The sequence below is a fragment of the Desarmillaria tabescens genome (assembly GCF_030435595.1).
Source record: "Desarmillaria tabescens strain CCBAS 213 chromosome Unknown EV420scaffold_163, whole genome shotgun sequence".
NCBI lineage: Eukaryota > Fungi > Basidiomycota > Agaricomycetes > Agaricales > Physalacriaceae > Desarmillaria > Desarmillaria tabescens.
This window is the reverse complement of record NW_026848462.1, coordinates 31,562-51,773: the sequence shown is the minus strand read 5'-3', so window position 1 is coordinate 51,773 and position 20,212 is coordinate 31,562. Positions and strand designations below refer to the sequence as shown.

At 47.6% G+C, this 20,212-nt stretch overlaps 1 non-coding gene across 1 annotated transcript; it reads right to left on the bottom strand.

Moving 5' to 3' along the window:
* Positions 1–3,069: 3,069 nt before the first annotated feature.
* EV420DRAFT_t323 lies at positions 3,070–3,162 on the bottom strand. Its single transcript has one exon. It is a non-coding gene; the product is annotated as a tRNA-Asp (tRNA).
* Between the last annotated feature and the right edge of the window lie 17,050 nt (positions 3,163–20,212).

Here is a 20,212-nt window from a genome sequence, read left to right as displayed (position 1 = left end):
CGAACGGGAGGTTACCGCAGTTGCCAGCTCACCGAACCCTGTGCCTGCCTCGATGGTAGTCACCGAACAAGACTACCCTCGACATTCGATCTCCAGTCGTGGTGATTCTTCCTTCAGCCAAACTTCTCCTTCTCCCGGTGTTAGCAGCATTGATCCCGACGTTGCGAGTACTATCCCTCATATTGTCGTCTCAGGGGACACATCACCAAGATCTGCAGAACCATCGCTGTCTACACCTGATGTTCTATGTAGCCCCCAGAATCTGCCGAGTTTACCGATACCGGAGCCCACAACTAGGGAGACCACTGGTCGAGTTGCGGAGTCCAGCGAATTGATGGTCCTGACGCAAAACAGTACCCTCGCGTGTACAGATGATTGGTCCAGGGACGAGAAAGAGTTCCGAGAATGTCTTCCATGTGGCATAAGCCACTACGCCAGGAAGTCTTACATGTAGGTGCTCTCGTTTCGCTCGGTTTCATGACAAGTAATAACAGTGTTTAGAGATGAATGGGCCATAGCAAAATTCACAGTGCCTGCTATGCAAATCGAATTCAATACATGCATCTCACCTCAAACGTATGTGCATCTTCTTCCAATCTTGTCAGATTCTTGACCCATTGTCGCACTAGGGGAGAGAAAGTTCTGCCTGAGGGTTGGACAAAGCATACACATTCAGATGGGAAGCCATATTTTTATCACGATAAAGATGTACGTCTTTCTAATTCAATCGCAGACTCATCTCTGAGAATCTTTATAGAAAGTAATCACTCAGGAGTGGTTGTATGACACAGACATTGCCGAGAAGGTATCTAGATACATCAGCATACTCAATGACGCCATTTCGAAAAGGGCTAAATCATTTGGTCGCATCAAATCCTGGAATCTATATGTAGAAATCGCAGAATACGATAAACCTTCGTGGGAAGGTGATAACTGCTGTCGCTGCAAATACTACTTTACCAACCACGATGAGGAATGCATCTTCTGGCTCTCCGAGTGCCGACTGGATGATTATCTATGGGAATTCAGGGGAGATATGAACCCAGATTTCATTCGCAGTAAGTAGGAGCTTGAACAATTTGTGCTGCGAGACTTACTTATTTCGCAAGGATTCCTACAAAAAGAATATTGGTGATTCTCTTTGCATCTTTTAGTGTTGCCGATAGTAATATTTCCTAGGAATCACCAATATTTTTTCAGCGACATTCACCCACTTACGGAAGCGCAGTGGAAAGCAGTCCAAAAATACGTCTTACTCGCGGAATCAGGTTAATTCAGTCTGTTTACCCTTGTCGTGCAATGTGGAACTCAATTCTTCTTTCCTGCAGATGTAAATATGTCTGACACTTCAACCGTGACTTGGAGCATTGATAAACTGAAGAACATGAGCAAAAACATTATCATAGCAGAAAGTAAGGCATCGTACTTTAGTAATGAGATTTCCATCAACGGAGCTCTCGTCCCAGAATTGAATGTTTCCGAAGTGGCAGGCAAGCCTAGTCTACCATATTTGCCGGTCCTTTTCGCTGAAATAACATTCAGCCTCGTACATGATGGCTTTGTGTGAGTGTCACATTTTTCTCTATTTCTGAGCACCGACTCATTCCAACGAACAGTACGTGACCAGATTCTCAACTATTACGGTCAGCGGGATGCAAGAACCGATCGGGGTGAATCTATTTACGGAAACGATCATGTAAATGAGCCGCGCACCGTTCCGTTCAAGATAGCGAACCCCTTGCTATTCTATGCGCCGATTAAACATTATACTTCTCTGGATAAGGTCTGGGTGGATAGACTCATTTCAAAGGGGCCGTGGCAGCGTCTCATAGAGCAGATTACGGACAAATGGCAACAACATGTCGGACTGGTGCGTATGGTCCTTTGATTGCTTTAATGAAGAGTCGTATGAATGTCATGGCTAGGCTACAATCCTTCTGGCAGTTAACATGGCTTTTCTCGCTATACCTTCGGTCGACGAGATGGGTGCAGGTCAACAGCACCATTTTTTGGTACAGGTCCTGTGCTATTTGTCTGTCGCAAGTAGCATGGGAACTATCATCATCGGCCTTCTACTTATGAGCCACCACAATGCCATGAAATATGTCGGCGTTGACGTTGTGGTGCGCTTGGTCTCTTTGCCCTGGGTTCGGACGACGAACTCATTATCTGAATAGACGTCTTTTCTTGAGCGGCATTGGCAGATGAGACTAGGGTTTGAACGATTGTCGATCGTGTATAGCATCCCCTATGCACTTCTTATGTGGGGGTGAGTTGGTGATTTCTGATTTCGTCTTCTAAACTGACCTAGGAGATTAGGATGGTATCTTTTCTAGCATCATTCTTTTTGATGTGCTTGGAATCTTCCAATCCCATTTTATTGAAGGTTTTCGTGATATTAGCGCTCCTTCTGGGAACCGTACTTTGTCTGTGGTGCATATACTTGTTCTGGGAGGGAAGCGACGAGTGGATACAGCGATGCTTTGAGCTGCAGCACGGATCTCTTTCCAGTTTAAAGGCTACGCTGCGTTCAATCCTGTCGTATGATAACATCTGCCGATTCCGCGATAAAATCCGAAGGGCGGCCTTTCGAACGACAGAAAGTATCTTACCTACCACCGCTAGCGGGGTGGTATGAGCTGACGATAAAACAAAATGGGGTCAGAAGTTTCCTATATCTTTCTTTTGTACTTGAACCCGTGTATATATTCCTTTGTATGCTCCATGTTAGATAAAGGAAGGAAGTTCGTTGGTGCGGCGGTTTTCTCCTGGGCGGCTTGCGTAGCTTCTGCGTAACCTGTTGCACCTGTTACGGTATCCGTTAACGGTGCCCCCCATCTTCAAGTCGTGTCCGAGCGCTGATAACATTCAGACTTTGTGGAAGAATTTCATGAACCTCTAGCATACTTCAGTGGTTGAGTACTAGCTGAGTATTAATTTGAGCTGGCCCGGTAAAATGTTTGTTGCAGATAATCTGCCTCCTTCTATTAGGAAGCCTGGACTGTGCGGTCGCCTGTTGGGGGGGGGGCGTGCGCACTGCAGTAAAAAGAAAGTCTTTCTTCAACTTGACTCTCTGGCTGGGAGTCGAACCCAGCTTTCGCGCGACAATAGACTCAGGTCTGATATGACAGGCGCGTGTACTAACCGATATACTACCAGAGACTCGCAACTTTTTTAAACAGAATAGTACTAGTGGACAAAAGATACGGCTTTTTATCTCCACCCAATATAATTCCTGTTTTAGTCTTTAGAGAGGAATGCGGGGCAACAGGGGATTGTCGGTCTTGGCTGATCTCGACAAGGAATCAACAACCCGAAGTCGAATCGTCAATACAGTTTCTCAACCGTTAACGCCCACTCAAAGATACCCTCGATGCCCGTAGTTCATCAGAGAGTAATCTTGCCGATATCATATAAGGCCCTTCATTGAAGCTGACACCACGCATTCAAAGATCCATCTTCCCCCAAACAAGATCAAAGAAAAGTACGAGCTTGCAAACAAATCTCTAGCTGTGCTCATCGAGGAATTTGTAGAATGGTTCTCCTATCCGCAATACACCGGTTCGCCTCCGAGATCGCTCTCTTCGTCACCGGCCAGCCTTCGAAAGAATGGCTGGCCAAAGCCAAGAAACAAGCCGACGATGGGGACGAGAGCGGAACCGCAACACTCACTATCATAGGTAATGAGGGGCAATTCACAGGATGGTGCATCCAGAAGTTGGGCGAATACCTCATCAATAACTTTGCGGACCCGGAGTGCCCGGTGGCTTGTGGTTCGTTCGCCGTAGCAGATGAAGAGAGCGAGGAGACGGATTCCTTCCTCTTGGTCGAGTTAACTCCTCGATACCTCCCAATCCTGGGCGATCGGAAAATTGTGATTGAAGGAACGATGCGCGTAGGACCAAAATATGGAGTTGGAATGCCCGTGATCTTTCACGGCGGAATAAAGAGTATTGGTATCTTTTCTGGGGAGCCCAGAGACATTCTCCGACAATAACTGGAGTACAGAGGGGCGGGGGTAGATTTCATTCATCAGTGCCTTTCCTGCGAGATTTCCGGGAACTTGTCTTACAATTATCTGTGACGGTAGAGAGAGTCCAAGTGATCCAGAATACAATAGTGACACTCACCGTAGTCTCCGAGAAATAATGCCTTTTATACCACACCACTACTGCCGCTAGGATGCGAGTAGACAATGATTACCCTCTCGCACTCTAAGCAAAATGTGATGATCATCTTAGTATAACACATTCCGAGTCAAGGAATGTGAGTGCAATAACGATAGCCGTAATACTCTTTCGGAAAACAAATGAGTAGTACGCTTCTGTCATACAGGCCGCATCTTCATTCGGTGGGAGAGCTTATCGCTATCTCCCATCTTGAGTAGCTTCACCATGGCTCGGCCCAGCAAAGATTTCATGGGGTCTAAAAAGGATGGTCATAGGTGCACGCACCAATTGGTATATTCGTCTGAGGGGCGGCTCTCTTGGGGAGTGTCGACATAAGGTAACATAGGACCATTAGAATCTGAAGAATCTAAACCCTCTATAGGGGTGAATAGCGACACAATGTGATGCCCCCGAACGATCCTGGAAAGATATATAGATTAGCATTTGAGAACGGAGTCCAAATCGCATACCGTCGAAAAGCGTCGTATAATTCTGATGGTTCCGAATCTCTCTGATTAGTCGAAAGATCAGGATCGATACGTAGAGTCGGCACGAAAGTGCCATCTTCCTTAGATTCGTCAGAACCAGGAATGTTTGCGATGAAGGTTCTGCGACACGTTGTCGACCTCATTGACCTTTTCCTCCTATCTGGGTTGCTCTTCGCTGTCGAGAACCCAATAAGCCCGATCGTTGTTTAAGCCAGCTCTGATGAGTTTGGAATAGTCAAAATCTTCCTAAAGACTCTGGTAGATATCAGATGGTAGGCTTTCTAGACGATGGGCCCCAGAAAAGTCGCCTAGTTCTGTCGGTACAAGTGCATAGACGACTAAATGGTAGCATTTGCTCTACACCAACGGTTCTGAGAACTGCAAAGTCGGTCTGTCTCTGGCTCGCACAATTTCTGGGAGGATAGGAATACACACGTCAGGCAGCGCATAGGGATCCTTGCGGTAAGGCGTAGTCAATCAAGGCTGGATTGGTCGCACGTTAATGGTGTGAGACCTGCGATCTGGATGGACTCCGTTGTCTGTCTAAGAGAGCATGACCTTTAAGTTGACGACGCTGGGGTCGTAGAATACAACTTATATCTAGGCAGTAACCAGCGTACATCCTATCCTGCAGAGGGGAGTGCCTTTTCATCATCTTCGTTCTCTCCACCACAATACAGCTTCAGAGTTTCTGTTACGCCGACCGAAAAATCGAAGTAACAGTGACGAGGAGGGACGAAAAACTGAGAGCAATGCATTGAGATCATTGAAAGTAAGCGGAGAAAGGGAAGGGACCACCGGGATGAAGACCAGCCATACTAAAATCATGTGTATCTCTGACGCATTCCCTGGGTGGCAAATTGGCAGATTACGAGAAAACGGACACAGCAGGGGGAAAAAACAAGGAGCTGAGATAGCGATAGCCCAACTGGTAACGTTAGCCTGCCAATGAGTGGCGTGAGAAAATGGATCGGAACTGGGTTGATCTGTCGATAATCTTCTGCCAAACTTTTTGCTTGACTCTCACTCGATCTTCGCTCCACCTACGTTAGGCCCTCCTTGCAGGAGGCGTTTAATCCGGAAAATGGCGGTCTTGCTTGGTCCTGATTACGCTGGGATATTGCGGCTGCGCAGAGCGTCTTATTTCGGCAACTACCGCAAAATCTCAACGTTGAACGGACATTCCCTTACAGCCTCATGTCAGCACAGCCCCTCTTTATAGTCTAAACTATCCTTGTCTTTCTCAGTGCTGTAGGACACAACTCCACGTACAGCTTCCAAGCCAGGGCAACTGGAAAGTTCCCTGAATCCTACAGCTCGGTTACGTCTGTTTGATCTTATCTTTACGCTGTTATGCTTCGCGCTGGATTTAGAAGCGGTGTTTAGTTCACTTGAGTTCCAGGAAGGCTGTATCTTGGCTGTAGCGCTCGTCCCCGTTTCTTGCAGAACGGCGAGGCCCTGTCTTTTCATAGACGTTCCAGGAAGGGACGTGACTCGTTCGAAGGGATTCTCTTTCTGATGCAGGAAGAAAAACTTTCTCACAGCAACATTTTCATCCTCCTGGAGTCAGTTCGATCGTCTTGGAAAGCTTCTTCAGGCTTCAGCGCTTATCGTTCCTGTGGAACCAGACCGGCAAGTCGTACCGCACCTTGATATCGCATTCGGGGATGTCCAGTTTGGATTCGTTCTGAGCCGCGAATCCGTATTCTGTGATTAAGCTTCTGAAGGCTTGGAAGACCTGGAAAGATGACGGTTTCCGCCTTCCGGAGGATGGATATGTGAGGCTTGAACACTGGCATCCAAGATACCGCGCGGTTGTAGGACACCGAAGAAAATGAGGCCTTGCAGCAGGAGATGTCTGACGAATTGGCGGTAAGTCATAGAAGTTATTGAACTCTGCGTAATCTGCATTTTCGACTTGTCGTTAAAGGACTGGAAGCCTCTTCCAGGAGACGCTAACAAAAGATATGTATATATTCCTGCTTTTCCATGGCATCTACCATTACCGTTAACAGCATGTTATTGTTCTACACGCAGAAACCTCGCTGTGGAGGCATTGCAGCCTTGCATACTATCTTTGAAGACACAACCTCCGTGTATCCTAACTTTACGTTCGACTTCCTTCCTTCCTTTACCTTCTAAGGCTTGCGTATGTTGAATGAATTTCGGCCTCCATCAATGGATCTTAGCCTTCTCACATCGGGGTTCCATTAAATCGGTGATGCGTGGACTATTTGTGTATTAATGAATCATTCAGTATACGGGGAATAAACTTAAGGATTATAACTTCTTGATCCCGAGTATTGCCTCCCTCTCAAACTTGAATCCGCTCCTAAAATTGCCTTCAAATTCCATCATCTGAAGGCTGAATGAGTATAATATATACCATAGATTCAAAAGAGGTCCTCAGTTTGAACTGGACGCAATGGTTCAACCGGCTACAAAGTCATAAAGGGATATGACACAACCTTTCCGTGCGCGATAACTGTCTAATCTTCCTTCACAAGTTCAAACTCACAAACTTCAAGCTGATGTAACACGACAGTAGGCCTGGAAATGAGCGTCGGCATTTTCCGAACCTCGTCTGCCATTGATCTCGACAACGATGACAACGATTGCGGTTGCGACATTTTCTCGCTCGCTGTATTTTCTAGCGGGTAGAACAACAGTACGCACTCATGGTAATAACGGACCTACGGCGACGTACCAACGAGTGTTTCAGAACTGAAGTTGAGGTCCTGTCATTTGCCTTCAACGTATAGCTCTCCTACTCGCTGTGCCAACATCAACGCGACGACGGTTCTTTGCCCGCCTTTGTTGTACACGTGTGTAACATGGTACGTCTATTTTGTCTTTGGGAAGCTTTTATTCACTTCATCGTGCCAGGCCTCAATAACGCTGCAAACGACTTTGTGCCAGTAAAGCATGTCCCAGGAGGATACCAATCATACGCGTTATCCATACGCTGTGGAATAAACAAAACCGCTTTCACGCCGCTATCGTCAAGGCCACATCCTGGCGTGAATGTTTTCCCTTTCCTACGCGACTCGAATTCGCCTTCACAACTTGCCTACCGTGCATATATTATCAACACGGAAGGAAGTCACACAATAAAACATCGAGGACTATGGAATCGCGAAATAAAGCGAGATATTACTTCATTCCGGACCAGGCTCAGAGAGCCTCCAGGATGGTCAGTGAGGAGGGTGTCGGTGTGGTTGGGAAGCCTCAGGCGGACTTAGATGCCGAGGAAGAAGAGGACCAAACCGAGTGTTGCTCGTGCATCATCCAACGTATAGACCCCATTTCTTCACGTAATAATTGGTCGTTTGAAGAGGAGTTGGCATCTTGAGTGAAATCGTGCCAGCAATGTAGGTCTTGCCTTAATGCCTCTTTATGATGCTCTGCTTACGCTTCTGCTAATACTAGACTAGGAATGAAACAGACGCTCTCTTCCCTACCCCGCCTATCTCTCCTACAAGGTTGCGATGCTCTCACTGCGTCCCACTCCCAAATCAGAACCTGCTCTTCCGTTGTCGTTTTCTGATTATCCTTGCTTTGAGCGTGGGAGGATAGTCTATAGACGCTGTGTTCGAACCATAGCCCCCAGATTCAGATCATCATCTCTCCGCTTGCTGTCCCTGTACTGGACGGTGGCGCTATTCACAGCCCCATATGCATTGTCGCAGCTAGCTATCCTCCTTTGCCATCTTTTCCCGCTGTACCTATCAATGCCGTCGCCATCGCTGACGTCATGTTCCATTGAGTCTAAATATACTCATATCGCACCTTCAGCGGATACCTGACATCCTTCTACGGAGGCGTGCGTCTTATCATTCCGGAGGGTCCTACTTATGTGTCAATGACTTGTAAAATATGGTCCACCTCCCAAAATCCTACTCTTTCCCTTGCTTTGTTCCACGGGTGCTGGTCCCGTCATGAACGTTCAAATTTTTGAGCAACAAACGAGATGCAGATGTTATGAAAATACGCTGGAGACGCTGGAGTCATTTGTTTGCACGTTGTCCCTGATAGCAACAGCTCAGATTCTAAATATACATAGTAGGAAAGGACGTTCCAAGTGTACACCACCCCCTCATTGTATCCACAATTACATGGGGGGCAGACTCTACGCCTTAGCTCCTGCAACCGTTACATAGTCATGATCCTCTATAAACGAGAGGAACTGTACTGCAGTTTCGTCGTCCATTTTGCGTCTTCACAGTCTGTCCTATTCTTATCAACCAGTTGAATCTCCGAATTCAACTGATGCTTATACTCAAACCTCACAGACCTCGTGGTTCCGTCTTCGAACAACCCGGAGCCTTCGTAGACGAATAGGAAAATGTATCGGATGTTGCCTTCGAGCTTCCCTCAAAGATGGTCGTGTCTAACAGCCTTCCAGCACTCATAAAATAGAAGGTGTCGTTATTATATTGACCTCTCAGACTTTTCCGTCGTCATGTCTAGCGCCTCGACATCGTCAACCTTCAAGAGCTCATTGCCACAGACTGAATGGAGGTGGATACGACAGGTTCTCATCGAAGCAGTTTTGCTGAGCTCAGCCATCAAGCTGCATCTTCTACCGAGTCAGGTATGGATGATATGGATGGCAAGCTCTCCTTCCCGGCATGCATCACAGAGTCTCCCTCGTCCTCTTCCAAGTCGGCCTGTCCTCAGTCGCATGATTCTCAAAGTCGCCAGCGATCGATCGATTGATGAATCTTCGCCTCCGTTGTCGCGTGCGTTAGCTGGGGCCATGGCTCGGCCACATGTTGATACAGTGCTGCTACGAAGGTGCCAGAGATTGCTATATCATGCACCACACCTGCAAATGTGCCAATCTCTCCTCCACCTTCGTACAAAGCCCGGTCCTTGGGGCATCCGACCATCTCAGTGCGACAACTCTTACTTCGGCAAGACCTCTTCATCAGTTACTGGTGCTAGAGATGACTATACGAATTCCCTATTCACATCGGTTTTTCCTACGAGTTACATCAATTCCCTTGCCTTCCAGTCCTTACAGTCACCGTTTTCGGACAATGAAGTCAGAAATGCCGCTGTTCGAGTTGTGAGGTCTAGTGAATCAGTGGTCCTGCCTCAAGGTAGTGCTGTAGAGTCTACATACGAACAGGATGTCTCTCGGCAAGCAGTCTTTCATCGCGATGTCCCTTCCTTCAGTCAAACTTCTCCGTCCTGTGGTGTTGGCGACAATGACCCAGACGTTGAGAGTAATATCCTTCATATTGTCGACTCAGGGGACACATCACTAAGTACTGCAGAGCTATCGCTGTCTACGACTGATGTTCTGCGCAACTCTCAGATTCCGCCGAGTTTACTGACACCTGAACCCACGGTTAAGAATGCCCCCGGTCAAGTAGCGGAATCGATAAACCTACCCCAAAGTAGTCCCGTCGTGCGCACACGCGACTGGTCCAAGGCCGAAATAGAGTTCCAAGAATGTCTTCCATCTGCAATAGGACACTATCAGAGGAAGACAGTCATGTCGGTGCTCTCAATTCGCTCAGTTTAATGAGAATAACATCAGTGTTTAGAGACGAATGGACCCTAGCGAAATTCACAGTGCCTGCTATGCAAACTGAATTCAATACATTTAGACGTATCTCGCCTCAAACGTACGTGAATCCTCTTGCAATCTTGTCAGAATTTTGACTCATTGCCACACTAGGGGGGAGGAAGATGTTCTACCTGAAGGTTGGACAAAGCATACACATTCAGATGGGAAGCCATATTTCTATCACGATAGCGATGTATGTCTTTCTTTCTAATCTGATCGCAAAATCGTCTCTGAGAACTTCTATAGAAAGTAATCACTGAGGAGTGGTTGTATGACACAGAAATTGCCGAGAAGGTGTCTAGATACATCAGCATACTCAACGACGCCATTTTGCAAAGGGCCGAATCATTTGGTTGCATCAAATCCTGGCATCTATATGTAGAAATCGCCGAATACGAAAAACCTTTGTGGCAAGGTGATAACTGCTGTCGCTGCAGGTATTACTTTGCCAACCACGACGAGGAATGCATCTTCTGGCTCTCCGAGTACCGACTGGATGATTATCTATGGGAACTCAGGGGAGACATGAACCCAGATTTCATTCGCAGTAAGTAGGAGCTTGAACAATTTGGCCACGCTACTTACCTGTTTTATAAGGATTCCTACAAAAGGAATATTGGTAATTCTCTGTGCATCATTTGGTAATTGCTGAAAACGATATTTCCCAGGAATCATCATTATTTTTTCAGCGAAGTTCACCGTCTCACGAAAGCGCAATGGCAGTGGGTCCAAAAATCTATCTTACTCACGGAAACAGGTTAATTTTGTCTGTTTACCCTTGTCGTGCGATGTGGAACTCAATTCTTCTTTCCTGCAGATGTAAACATGTCTGACACTTCTACCGTGACTTGGAGCATCGATAAACTGAAGAGCATGAGCGAAACTATTATCAGAGCAGAAAGTGAGTCATCGCACTGATCAATAACATTGTCATCCACGGAGCCCTCGTCTCAGAATTGGACACATCCGAAGTAGCAGGCAAGTCTGGTCTATTATATGTGCCAATTCGTTTCGCTGAAATAACCTACCTACACAGCGTCGTGCATGATGGCTTTGTGTGAGTATCGCATCTTTCTCTATTTCTTAGCACCAATTGATTCCAACCACCAGTGCATGACCAAATTCTCAACTATCACGGTCAACGGAATGCACGAACCAATTGGAACGAGTCTGTTTACAGATACAATTGTGCCAAGGAGGAGCACACTATTCCATTCAAGATAGCAAACATCTTGCTGTTCTATGCGCCAATCAAGTACTATACTTCTCTGGATAAGGTCTGGGTGGATAGATTTGTTTCAATGCAACAAAGGACTGCTCTCGTGGAGGAGGCTATAAACAAGCTGAATTTGTCCAACGGACTGGTACGTACAATTCTTTGCCATCCCTCACAAAACTTGACAAGCGCGATTAATTGCCTGTAGGCTACAGTTCTTCTAGCAGTGAACATGGCTTTTCTGGCTATACCTTCGGTCGATAACATGAGTGCCGACCGACAATTTCCTGCGACAAAGATTTTCATCTGCTTCTCCGTTGCCCTTAGCCTGGGCAGCATTATCATCGGTCTCTTCTTCATAAACCAGCATACTACCCAGAAGCAAGCTGATCCTTATGTTGTTGGGGTGCGCCTGATGCTTCTGGACATTGGTCATCCTGGGATATATCTCACGACCTGATAGATCTCTTTCCTGGAGCGCCACTGGCAGATGAGGCTAGGGTTTGAAAAGTTGGCGATCGTATCCAGCGTCCCTCATGCCCTTCTGATGTGGGGGTGAGTGTCAGATCCCGTTGAATATTTTCTAACACCAAACGTGAAACCCAGGATAACTTTTTTCTTGGTCTCGTTCTTATTCATGTGCTTTGAGACTCCAAACCCACTATCGCTGAAAGCTTTTGTGATCCTCGCGTACGTTTTGATTACTGCGCTTGGTTCGTGGTGCATTTTTTTGTTCTGGGAGGGCAGCGACCAATGGATAGAACGATTTTTGGTGTTCTGGCAGAGAGATCTCCTTTCGGACACAAGGAATTCCTTACGTTTCATATTATCTCTTGAGAGGTTACGCCAAACTAGGAAGGAGTGGGAGTGGGGTATTCATAGGGGCAGCGTTTTGCCCACGACCGCCAGCGGAGAATAGTAGATGTGTTAGGTTTGGATACAGATTACCACCTGTACATGAAATTTTCATTTTCTATACGCTATAGATCGGCTAACTAGCGCACAAGAAGAATATACAACAACGAAGTTTGTTATCATACGGAATATTAGCGATGAAGGCCGACGCCCTCCTCGGAATCGTACATTCCGAGCCACGCATGCATCTCTGACGGATTGCAAGTTGTCTATTGAACCGTCATTCCGCCGATGCAACAGCCATACCAAGATGTCATCCAAACGGCCGGAGTAGGTAAAGGCCACCATCGGAGTCAGTGCTTCTTTCCAAAATCTTTTGAGGCTCAGGCACCACATCGTGAGAGTAGACGATCAAAGAAGAAAGCGCTGTATGGCCCCGAAGTCGCATGCAAGGATTCCAGCGCAGGGAGACGCGTCACGACGTCATCAAGAAAAGGCTCAGCAATATGTCGTAACGTGTAAATCACAAGATGCGTAAGCTACGAGAGCGCATCCTTGAAGTTATGGAGCAATCGAGACTATCCGACGATTTCATCAAATGCTACATCCAGTCGGAAGAGAGAAGCGGTGAGGTTGCCTATGGGAAAGCGAAAGACGAAGGAACTGGTGCATAAATTGATAGTGAGACGCGTCAATGGGCAAACAGGATCGATGCTTTCGAGGTTGCACTTTGATGAAGAATAGATCTGAAGGTCCTCAAGAACCGGAGAGGAGCATAGGCGCTGGAGAGTCGAATGGCCGTATCCGTCCGGCCCCTGAATAGTGACATGGCGTGCGTCCGCCAACGCGGAGAAGTTGTCCATTACATGGGATGGGAACGTTTCTTCGAAATATCCCGGGTAGAAGTAGAATTCGATGGATGGGATGTTCTCCAGGGGAAGGAGCGTGACCCAGTCAAAGTTAGTGTCTGCATGCCCGAATCACGGGGCTGGTGAACCAGGTCTCTTCGAGTTCGAGGGAAGGGTAGGTGAAGGTCAGGTATCGATAGAGACGTCGACGGTAGGCAGAGGTCTACGTGTAGCAGACTCGCGCTGCGGACGCGGCCGACTCGTCGTCTAGGCAATAAATGATATCTTCCCGGTCCTCTTGCGGGCACCATTGGAGAGCAGGGATGTGAGCATCTATTTCACAAGCCAGCATAAGATATACAGGGCACTAGGAGCGGCGTACAGCTGAATAGCATCGTAACAAAGTGGGCGTCCAGCAATGAACTTAGGGTGACTATAAGGCGATCTGATAACAAAACCGTGCCAGACTGTTAGTCTAAATGTCATAGGCACCCAGCGGAAGACGGCTGCTTGTCCCTTGAGCTTGCGGGATCCAGAGGAGTGCCGATAACGATCATGTTCGAGCAGGTGAGAGATCTCTATAGGTGAACATGGCAGCAAATGGGATCAGAAGCATGGGCATTATAAACAGCAGCAAGAAGTTGCCACGGAAGCGTTTAAACGAGATGTTTAGTGGTGGTTTTTGCAACATTGAATCGCCGCAGTACAACTCCAGACACAACAATGTTGATGAAAAAGGCGAAATAATGACGCTCATGTAGCGGCGACAGAGAGAGACGGGAGAAGACAAAGGAAAGGAATCATCGTGAGAAAATAATCCCCTTCGGGATCGGTACCATGATGTCATCGCATATCTTTCCTTCCTACCACTCTCCTTTGCCACCTAACACCACCTTCCACCTTCGAACCCCACCTCTCTCTCTCTGTCTCTCTGAGATTATCCTATCTTCTCAGCGACGTCGAAGAAGAGCAGAGGGTTACCCACCCACTGCAAGGAAGGAATGTGCTAGCCATGAGGGTGATTTCGTCTGTTTGGTTATCGTCGGTCTCTATTACGATGGATCTCACTGTTTGTTTGTATCTACAGCTTTGAGTTATCTTTCTCAGCAAGGGCATCGTCGGCGACTCGCAGGATCGCTGCCGTCCTCGCAGATCAATCACGGAGTCTATGTCCATACTTGTTGCGTCATCTCGCGGTGAGACTGAGGTTCACTGACTTACGAAAGCGCAGAGGCAGTGGGTCCAAAATCCATCTTTTCGTCCGTTACTGTAAAACCTGACTCGCCTTTCACAGTCATTGTCATGTCGGACGCTTCAACTATGATTTTATATTGAAAGTTCAAGGTCGTGAGCAAACATATTATCAATAGCAGAAAAGACACCGCGCTCTATTCACGATATTGTCAACAACGGTACCCTGATCTTGGAACTGGACACGGCCAATGTGGCAGACAGGCGAAGTCCATGATATCTGGTGATTCTGTCTGTTCAAATAACATTCAGCATCGTACACGCTGTGTGAGTTCCATGGTAACCCAGATTTGTTATTTCTATGCGATGTCAGAGCGTACATAAATTACCACCTATACACGAGTGTTTGGTTTTCTATACGCTATAAATCGGTTAACTAACGCACAAGAAGGATATATAAAAACGAACCTCATTATCATACGGAAAATTAGCGATGAAAGCCGACGCGTCCCTTGCAGCAATGACTCGAAACCGCACATTCCGAGCCTCACATGCATCTCGGACAGGTTGCAGATTTTCGGTCGAGCCGTGATTCTGCAGACGTGTTGGCCATACCAGGACGTCGTCCAAACGGCTGGAATGGATGAAAGCCACCATTGGGAGCAGTAATCCTTGCCAAAATCCTTTAAGGCTCAGGCACCGCATCGTGAGAGGTAGGCGGTCAAAGAGGACTGCGCTGTATGACCCCGAGGTCGCGTGCAACGATTCTAGCGCAGGGAGGTGCGCGACAACGTCATCAAGGAAGGGTTCAGGAATATGCCGTAACGCGTAAACGACAAGATGCCGGAGGAGCGTAAGCTGCGAGAGTGCTTCCTTGAACTTACGGAGCGATCGAGACTCTCCATCGATTTCATCATTCCCGTCAAATCTATCAAACGCTACATCCAGCCTGGTGAGAGAGGCAGTGAAGCTGCCTATGGGGAAGCGAAACACGAAGGAACTGGTGCATGAATTGATAGTGAGACGCGTCAATGGGCAAACGGGATCAATGCCCTCGAGGTCGCACATTGACGAGGAGTAGATTTGAAGCTCCTTGAGAACCGGAGAGGAGCATAAGCGCTGGAGAGTCGAATGGCCGTATCCGTCCGGGCCCTGGATAGTGATATGGCGTGCGTCCGCCAACGCGGAGAAGTTGTCCATTACATGGGATGGGAACGTTTCTTCGAAACATCCCGGATAGAAGTAAAATTCGATGGACTGGATGTTCTCCGGGGGAAGGAGCGTAACCCAGTCAAAGTTGGCATCTGCATGCCATTTCAGCCGGAGGCGTCGGATGCATGCTCGGATTGCTGGACTGGTGGACAAGGTTTCTTCGAGTTTGGGAGAAGGGTAGGTGAAGGTGAGGTATCGGTAGAGACGTCGGCGAGAGGCGAAGGTCCAAGCATAGCAAACTCGCGCCGCGGACGCGGCCGACTCATCGTCTAGGCAATGAATGATATGTTCCCAGACCTCTTGCGGGCACCGTTGGAGAGCAGGGATATGAGTACCTGTTTCACAAGTTAGCATGGCATATACAGAGCATTAAGAGCGACGTACAGGTAGATAACATCGTAACAAAGTGGGTGTTCGACAATGAGCATAGGCCGACCATCATAAGGGGTTATCTTGATAACAAAATTAGTCATATAATCGTATCAGACGGTTTGTCAGTAATCTGTCATGAGGCACCCAGCGGAAGACGGCTGCCCGAGCCTTGTGCGGTTCAGAGAAGTACAGATAGCGACCATGGTCAAGCAAGGGAAAGATCTTTATAGGTAGCCGTGTAGCAAATGGGATCAGAAGCACGGACGGTATATGGTTGGGTGTTAAAAACAGCAACAAGAAGTTGCCACGGAAGCGTTTAAATGAGGGAACTAGAATGGTTAGCGGTGATGCGATTCGGAAAAAAACGCGAAAAGAGTGCACGGGACATGATGGTTAGATAAGGCAAATGCCGAAGGGTCACGACATTACTGCCACTTGTATGGCGGTATGAAACTGTGAAAGGGCCGAACATTGGTCGCAACGGTGTGCATCCCATCCCCAGAGGGAGCGAAAGATAAGCTTCGACCGTCTATCAGCATCGAGGTCCAGATTCTCGACCTGAACGAGCCTATGATGTCTGAGCACTATCATCATTACGGCGAATTTAGCCGAAAGAACATATCCCGGAAGACTTTATTCACCAGCAGCATGAGGAATGGACAGAATAAGGACATCGTTACCACATCCGGCGTATTTGTTCGACTAGATGTGAAGGTCTTTGGGTCCGGGAACAGATTCACTTTGCGCATCGGACGAGAGGCATACACCTGATACGATGTTTGAAGAGGCTTCACTGATTGACTTGGGTCATCCTTCAAGGTCAGATTTTATCTCGTTCGACATATAATCCTAGCACTGGAAAGAAATCAAGATAATCAATGGCACCAAGGAGAGTGCGATTTGTGCAACAACATTGACGATAAAAAGCGATGTACATCATAGAACGAAGTTGATTTTGTGAGACTGTCTTACAGTCCGAATCACTTGTTAGGGAACTTGCGCCACTTCACCAGCTCGGCGAGATTCATGATCGCCCGCCGGAAGAGCGACTTGATTCTTCCTTCACGCAAATTCAATGGAAGTTCTGACCTAAGCATAAAAGTGCTCACCTTTCCGACTACGCTCCGGCACCGAGGGAAATTTCTTGGACGTCAAATCCAGTTTATGTGAGTCTGGGGAGTCAGGGCTGAGTTCTTCCGTCGAGCTTGAGCAAGATACCCCCGATGTGATACTATAAACAGACGCGTCATCAACCTCTGTAACCTGCGGCGGGTCGAAAAGGATCGATCCATAGCGTGCGAGCTGATACTCCTCCACGATCCTTGAATAAAAAAGAGTCAAGAAGGTTCGCAGCAATGGGGGATAGTTACTCACTCCCGGAAAAGATCCATATCTCCCCACAACTGCGATGGATCAGATATCTCTGGAACGTTTGACAGGACGTGATCGATACGCATAACCGGCACGAAGATCCCATCTTCTCCAAGATCATCAGAGTCTGGTATCTTGACTAGGAACTTTCTACAGGCCCTGCTATCAGTCTCTGAAACATCGTCGGTGTCCGGGGCATCTTCTTGACCATCAATAATTCGCTGGATTCTATCATCGTCTAGTCCAGCCCGGAGAAGTTCACCGTAGAGGTTATCCTCCTGGAGGGCCCTGTAAAGTGGAAGGGACAAGATCACATATGGTGTGTAAAGATAGTCCCGCGATTCGGATGGCACGCGCCCACAGATCGTAGCAGGTAGGATGGTAGCAATGGTCCCATGGCAACGGCGTCGACACTCTGAGGGGTTCCCTTGACCTAGGATGGGCAGTTTCCGGAAAAATAGGAATGCACATCTCAGGACGTGCATGGTCTGGTTTCCGAGGATGAGGCATTGTGAGGCCTTGCTGCACTGGTCGAATGTTGATAACTTTGTATTTTGGTGTCTCTCGGCTTGGATCGTCGATCTATGGGCTGTTCAGTGGATGCGATCCTAAGTAAGCTGCAAAACGACGCACCTTCACACAGTAACCAGAATATTTGTGCTCCTGCAGACCAGCCAACCTCTGCAACATGACCTCGTCACCCCCGTCACAATAGAACTCCAGAGTTGCTGCCACATCAATGGAAAAGGTAAAATAATAGTGATAAGGTGGAGTTCGTTGATATCTCGTGCCGAACAGAGGGCCAGCCATGGCGGGGGGTCGCGACGGTAAAGAAGAAACGATGTGGGTATAATCGAGCACATTTATACCGTCTTCAGAAAGGCAACACCAGGATGAAGATGAACAAAGGCGGGAGAAGATTATCTGATTCTCTTGGTCATTGCGTTTCGATTTTTCGCTGCAGCACTGGTTTACCTTCGAAGGGGGTAACTGTTTCAAGGCCATCACGCATCATCAGCAGTGCACAACGAGCGACATTCACCGGCAGGGAACTGCCATAACCTCTACTGGATATACCGATCAAAATTCGATACCAGAGGTATCAAGAGTACGTTCCGACCGAATGGTACCCAACTTTGTGAGTCGTATGTGCACCAGGGACTGGGTCTTCGGCAGAGAAGAGTGTTCATCGTTGTGATCATTACTTTCATCATCATCGTCTGCCTAGATCTGTTTCTGATGATCTTTCCTCGCTTTCTTGATCTCTTGGTGGTCTTGAGCGACCTCGGCGCCGAGGAGGGTGATGAGCGAGTTCCGAAGTTCCTCAGTGCTTATTATTTCGACCATTTACGGATGTCTTCTGGCCGACAGCATCTCTTCTAGTAGTCGCAGTTCTCCCTTCGAGCTGAAATCGAGCAGACAGCAGCCCTTCGACGATAGACGTGGTGGTGCAAAGGTAAGGTGTGGGATTACCTAAGGCACCAAGCAATATCACTGACCGAGCGATGAACATGCTAGCATGTGCCCGAAGGCGACCGCAGACCTCCTTGATAGAAAACAGTAGATTATCTGCAGCAAACATCTTACCGGGCCAACTCAAATTATTACTCAGCTACACTGAAGTATGCTGGAGTTTCAACGAAATCCGCCCACAAAAACGAAACCTCATCAGCGCCCCAACACGACTTGGAGACGGGGACAGCCGTTATGTAACATGAATGCCGCAACGGCTGCAACAGGTTAGGCAAGAGCTGTGTGCACCACTCAGGACAAACCGATCGCACTGACAAACTTCCTTCCTTACAGCGCTTCCGGAAAATAATGGGAATGGCAGAAAATGGCGTCATCAGTTACATCGACCAATTAGTCTGATATATTTACTCAGTTTGGTCATAACCCTTCGACACATTTGGCGACGTCTCTTCTTCTTGGGCGGCTCAGGGGCCAATGGTTTAACGATGTAAATACCCAAAAGAGTATTTACAAGGTGGTTTCACACGGCAAACATGACGACGTCATTTCTGGCAATTCTCATTATTTTCCGGAAGCGCTGTAATCTAACGTGGAACATACCAAGGCATAGGTACAGGGTACAAGGTACAAGTACAAAAGATATAAAAAACTTCCGACCCCATTTTGTTTTATCGTCAGCTCATACCACTCCGTCAGCGGTAGTAGGTAAGATACTTTCCGTCGTTCGACGGGCAGCCCTTCGGATTTTATCTCGGAATCGGCGGATGTGATCATACGACAGGATTGAACGCAGCCTATCCTTTAAACTGGAAAGAGACCTTTGCTGCAGCTCAAAGCATCGCTGTATCCACTCGTCGCTTCCCTCCCAGAACAGGTATATGCACCACAGACAAAGTGCAGCTCCCAGAAGAAGCGCTAATGTCACGAAAACCTTCAATAAAATGGGGATGGAAGATTCCAAGCACATCAAAAAGAATGATGCTAGAAAAGATACCATCCTAATCTCCTAGGTCAGTTTAGAAGACGAAATCAGAATTCGCCGACTTACCCCCACATAAGAAGCGCATAGGGGATACTATACACAATCGACAATCGTTCAAACCCTAGTCTCATTTGCCAATGCCGCTCAAGAAAACACGTCTGTCAGGTAATGAGTCCATCGTCGGAACCCGGGGCAAAGAGACCAAGCGTACCACGACGTCAACGCCAACATGCTTCATGGCACTATGGTGGCTCACGAGCAGAAGGCCGATAATGATAGTTCCCATGCTACTGGCGACAGACAAATAGCACAGGACCTGTACCAAAAAATGGTGCTGTTGACCTGCGCCCATCTCGTCGACGGAAGGTATAGCGAGAAAAGCCATGTTAACTGCGAGAAGAATTGTAGCCTGATCATGACATTCATATGACTCTTCATTAAAGCATGTCGAGGAATC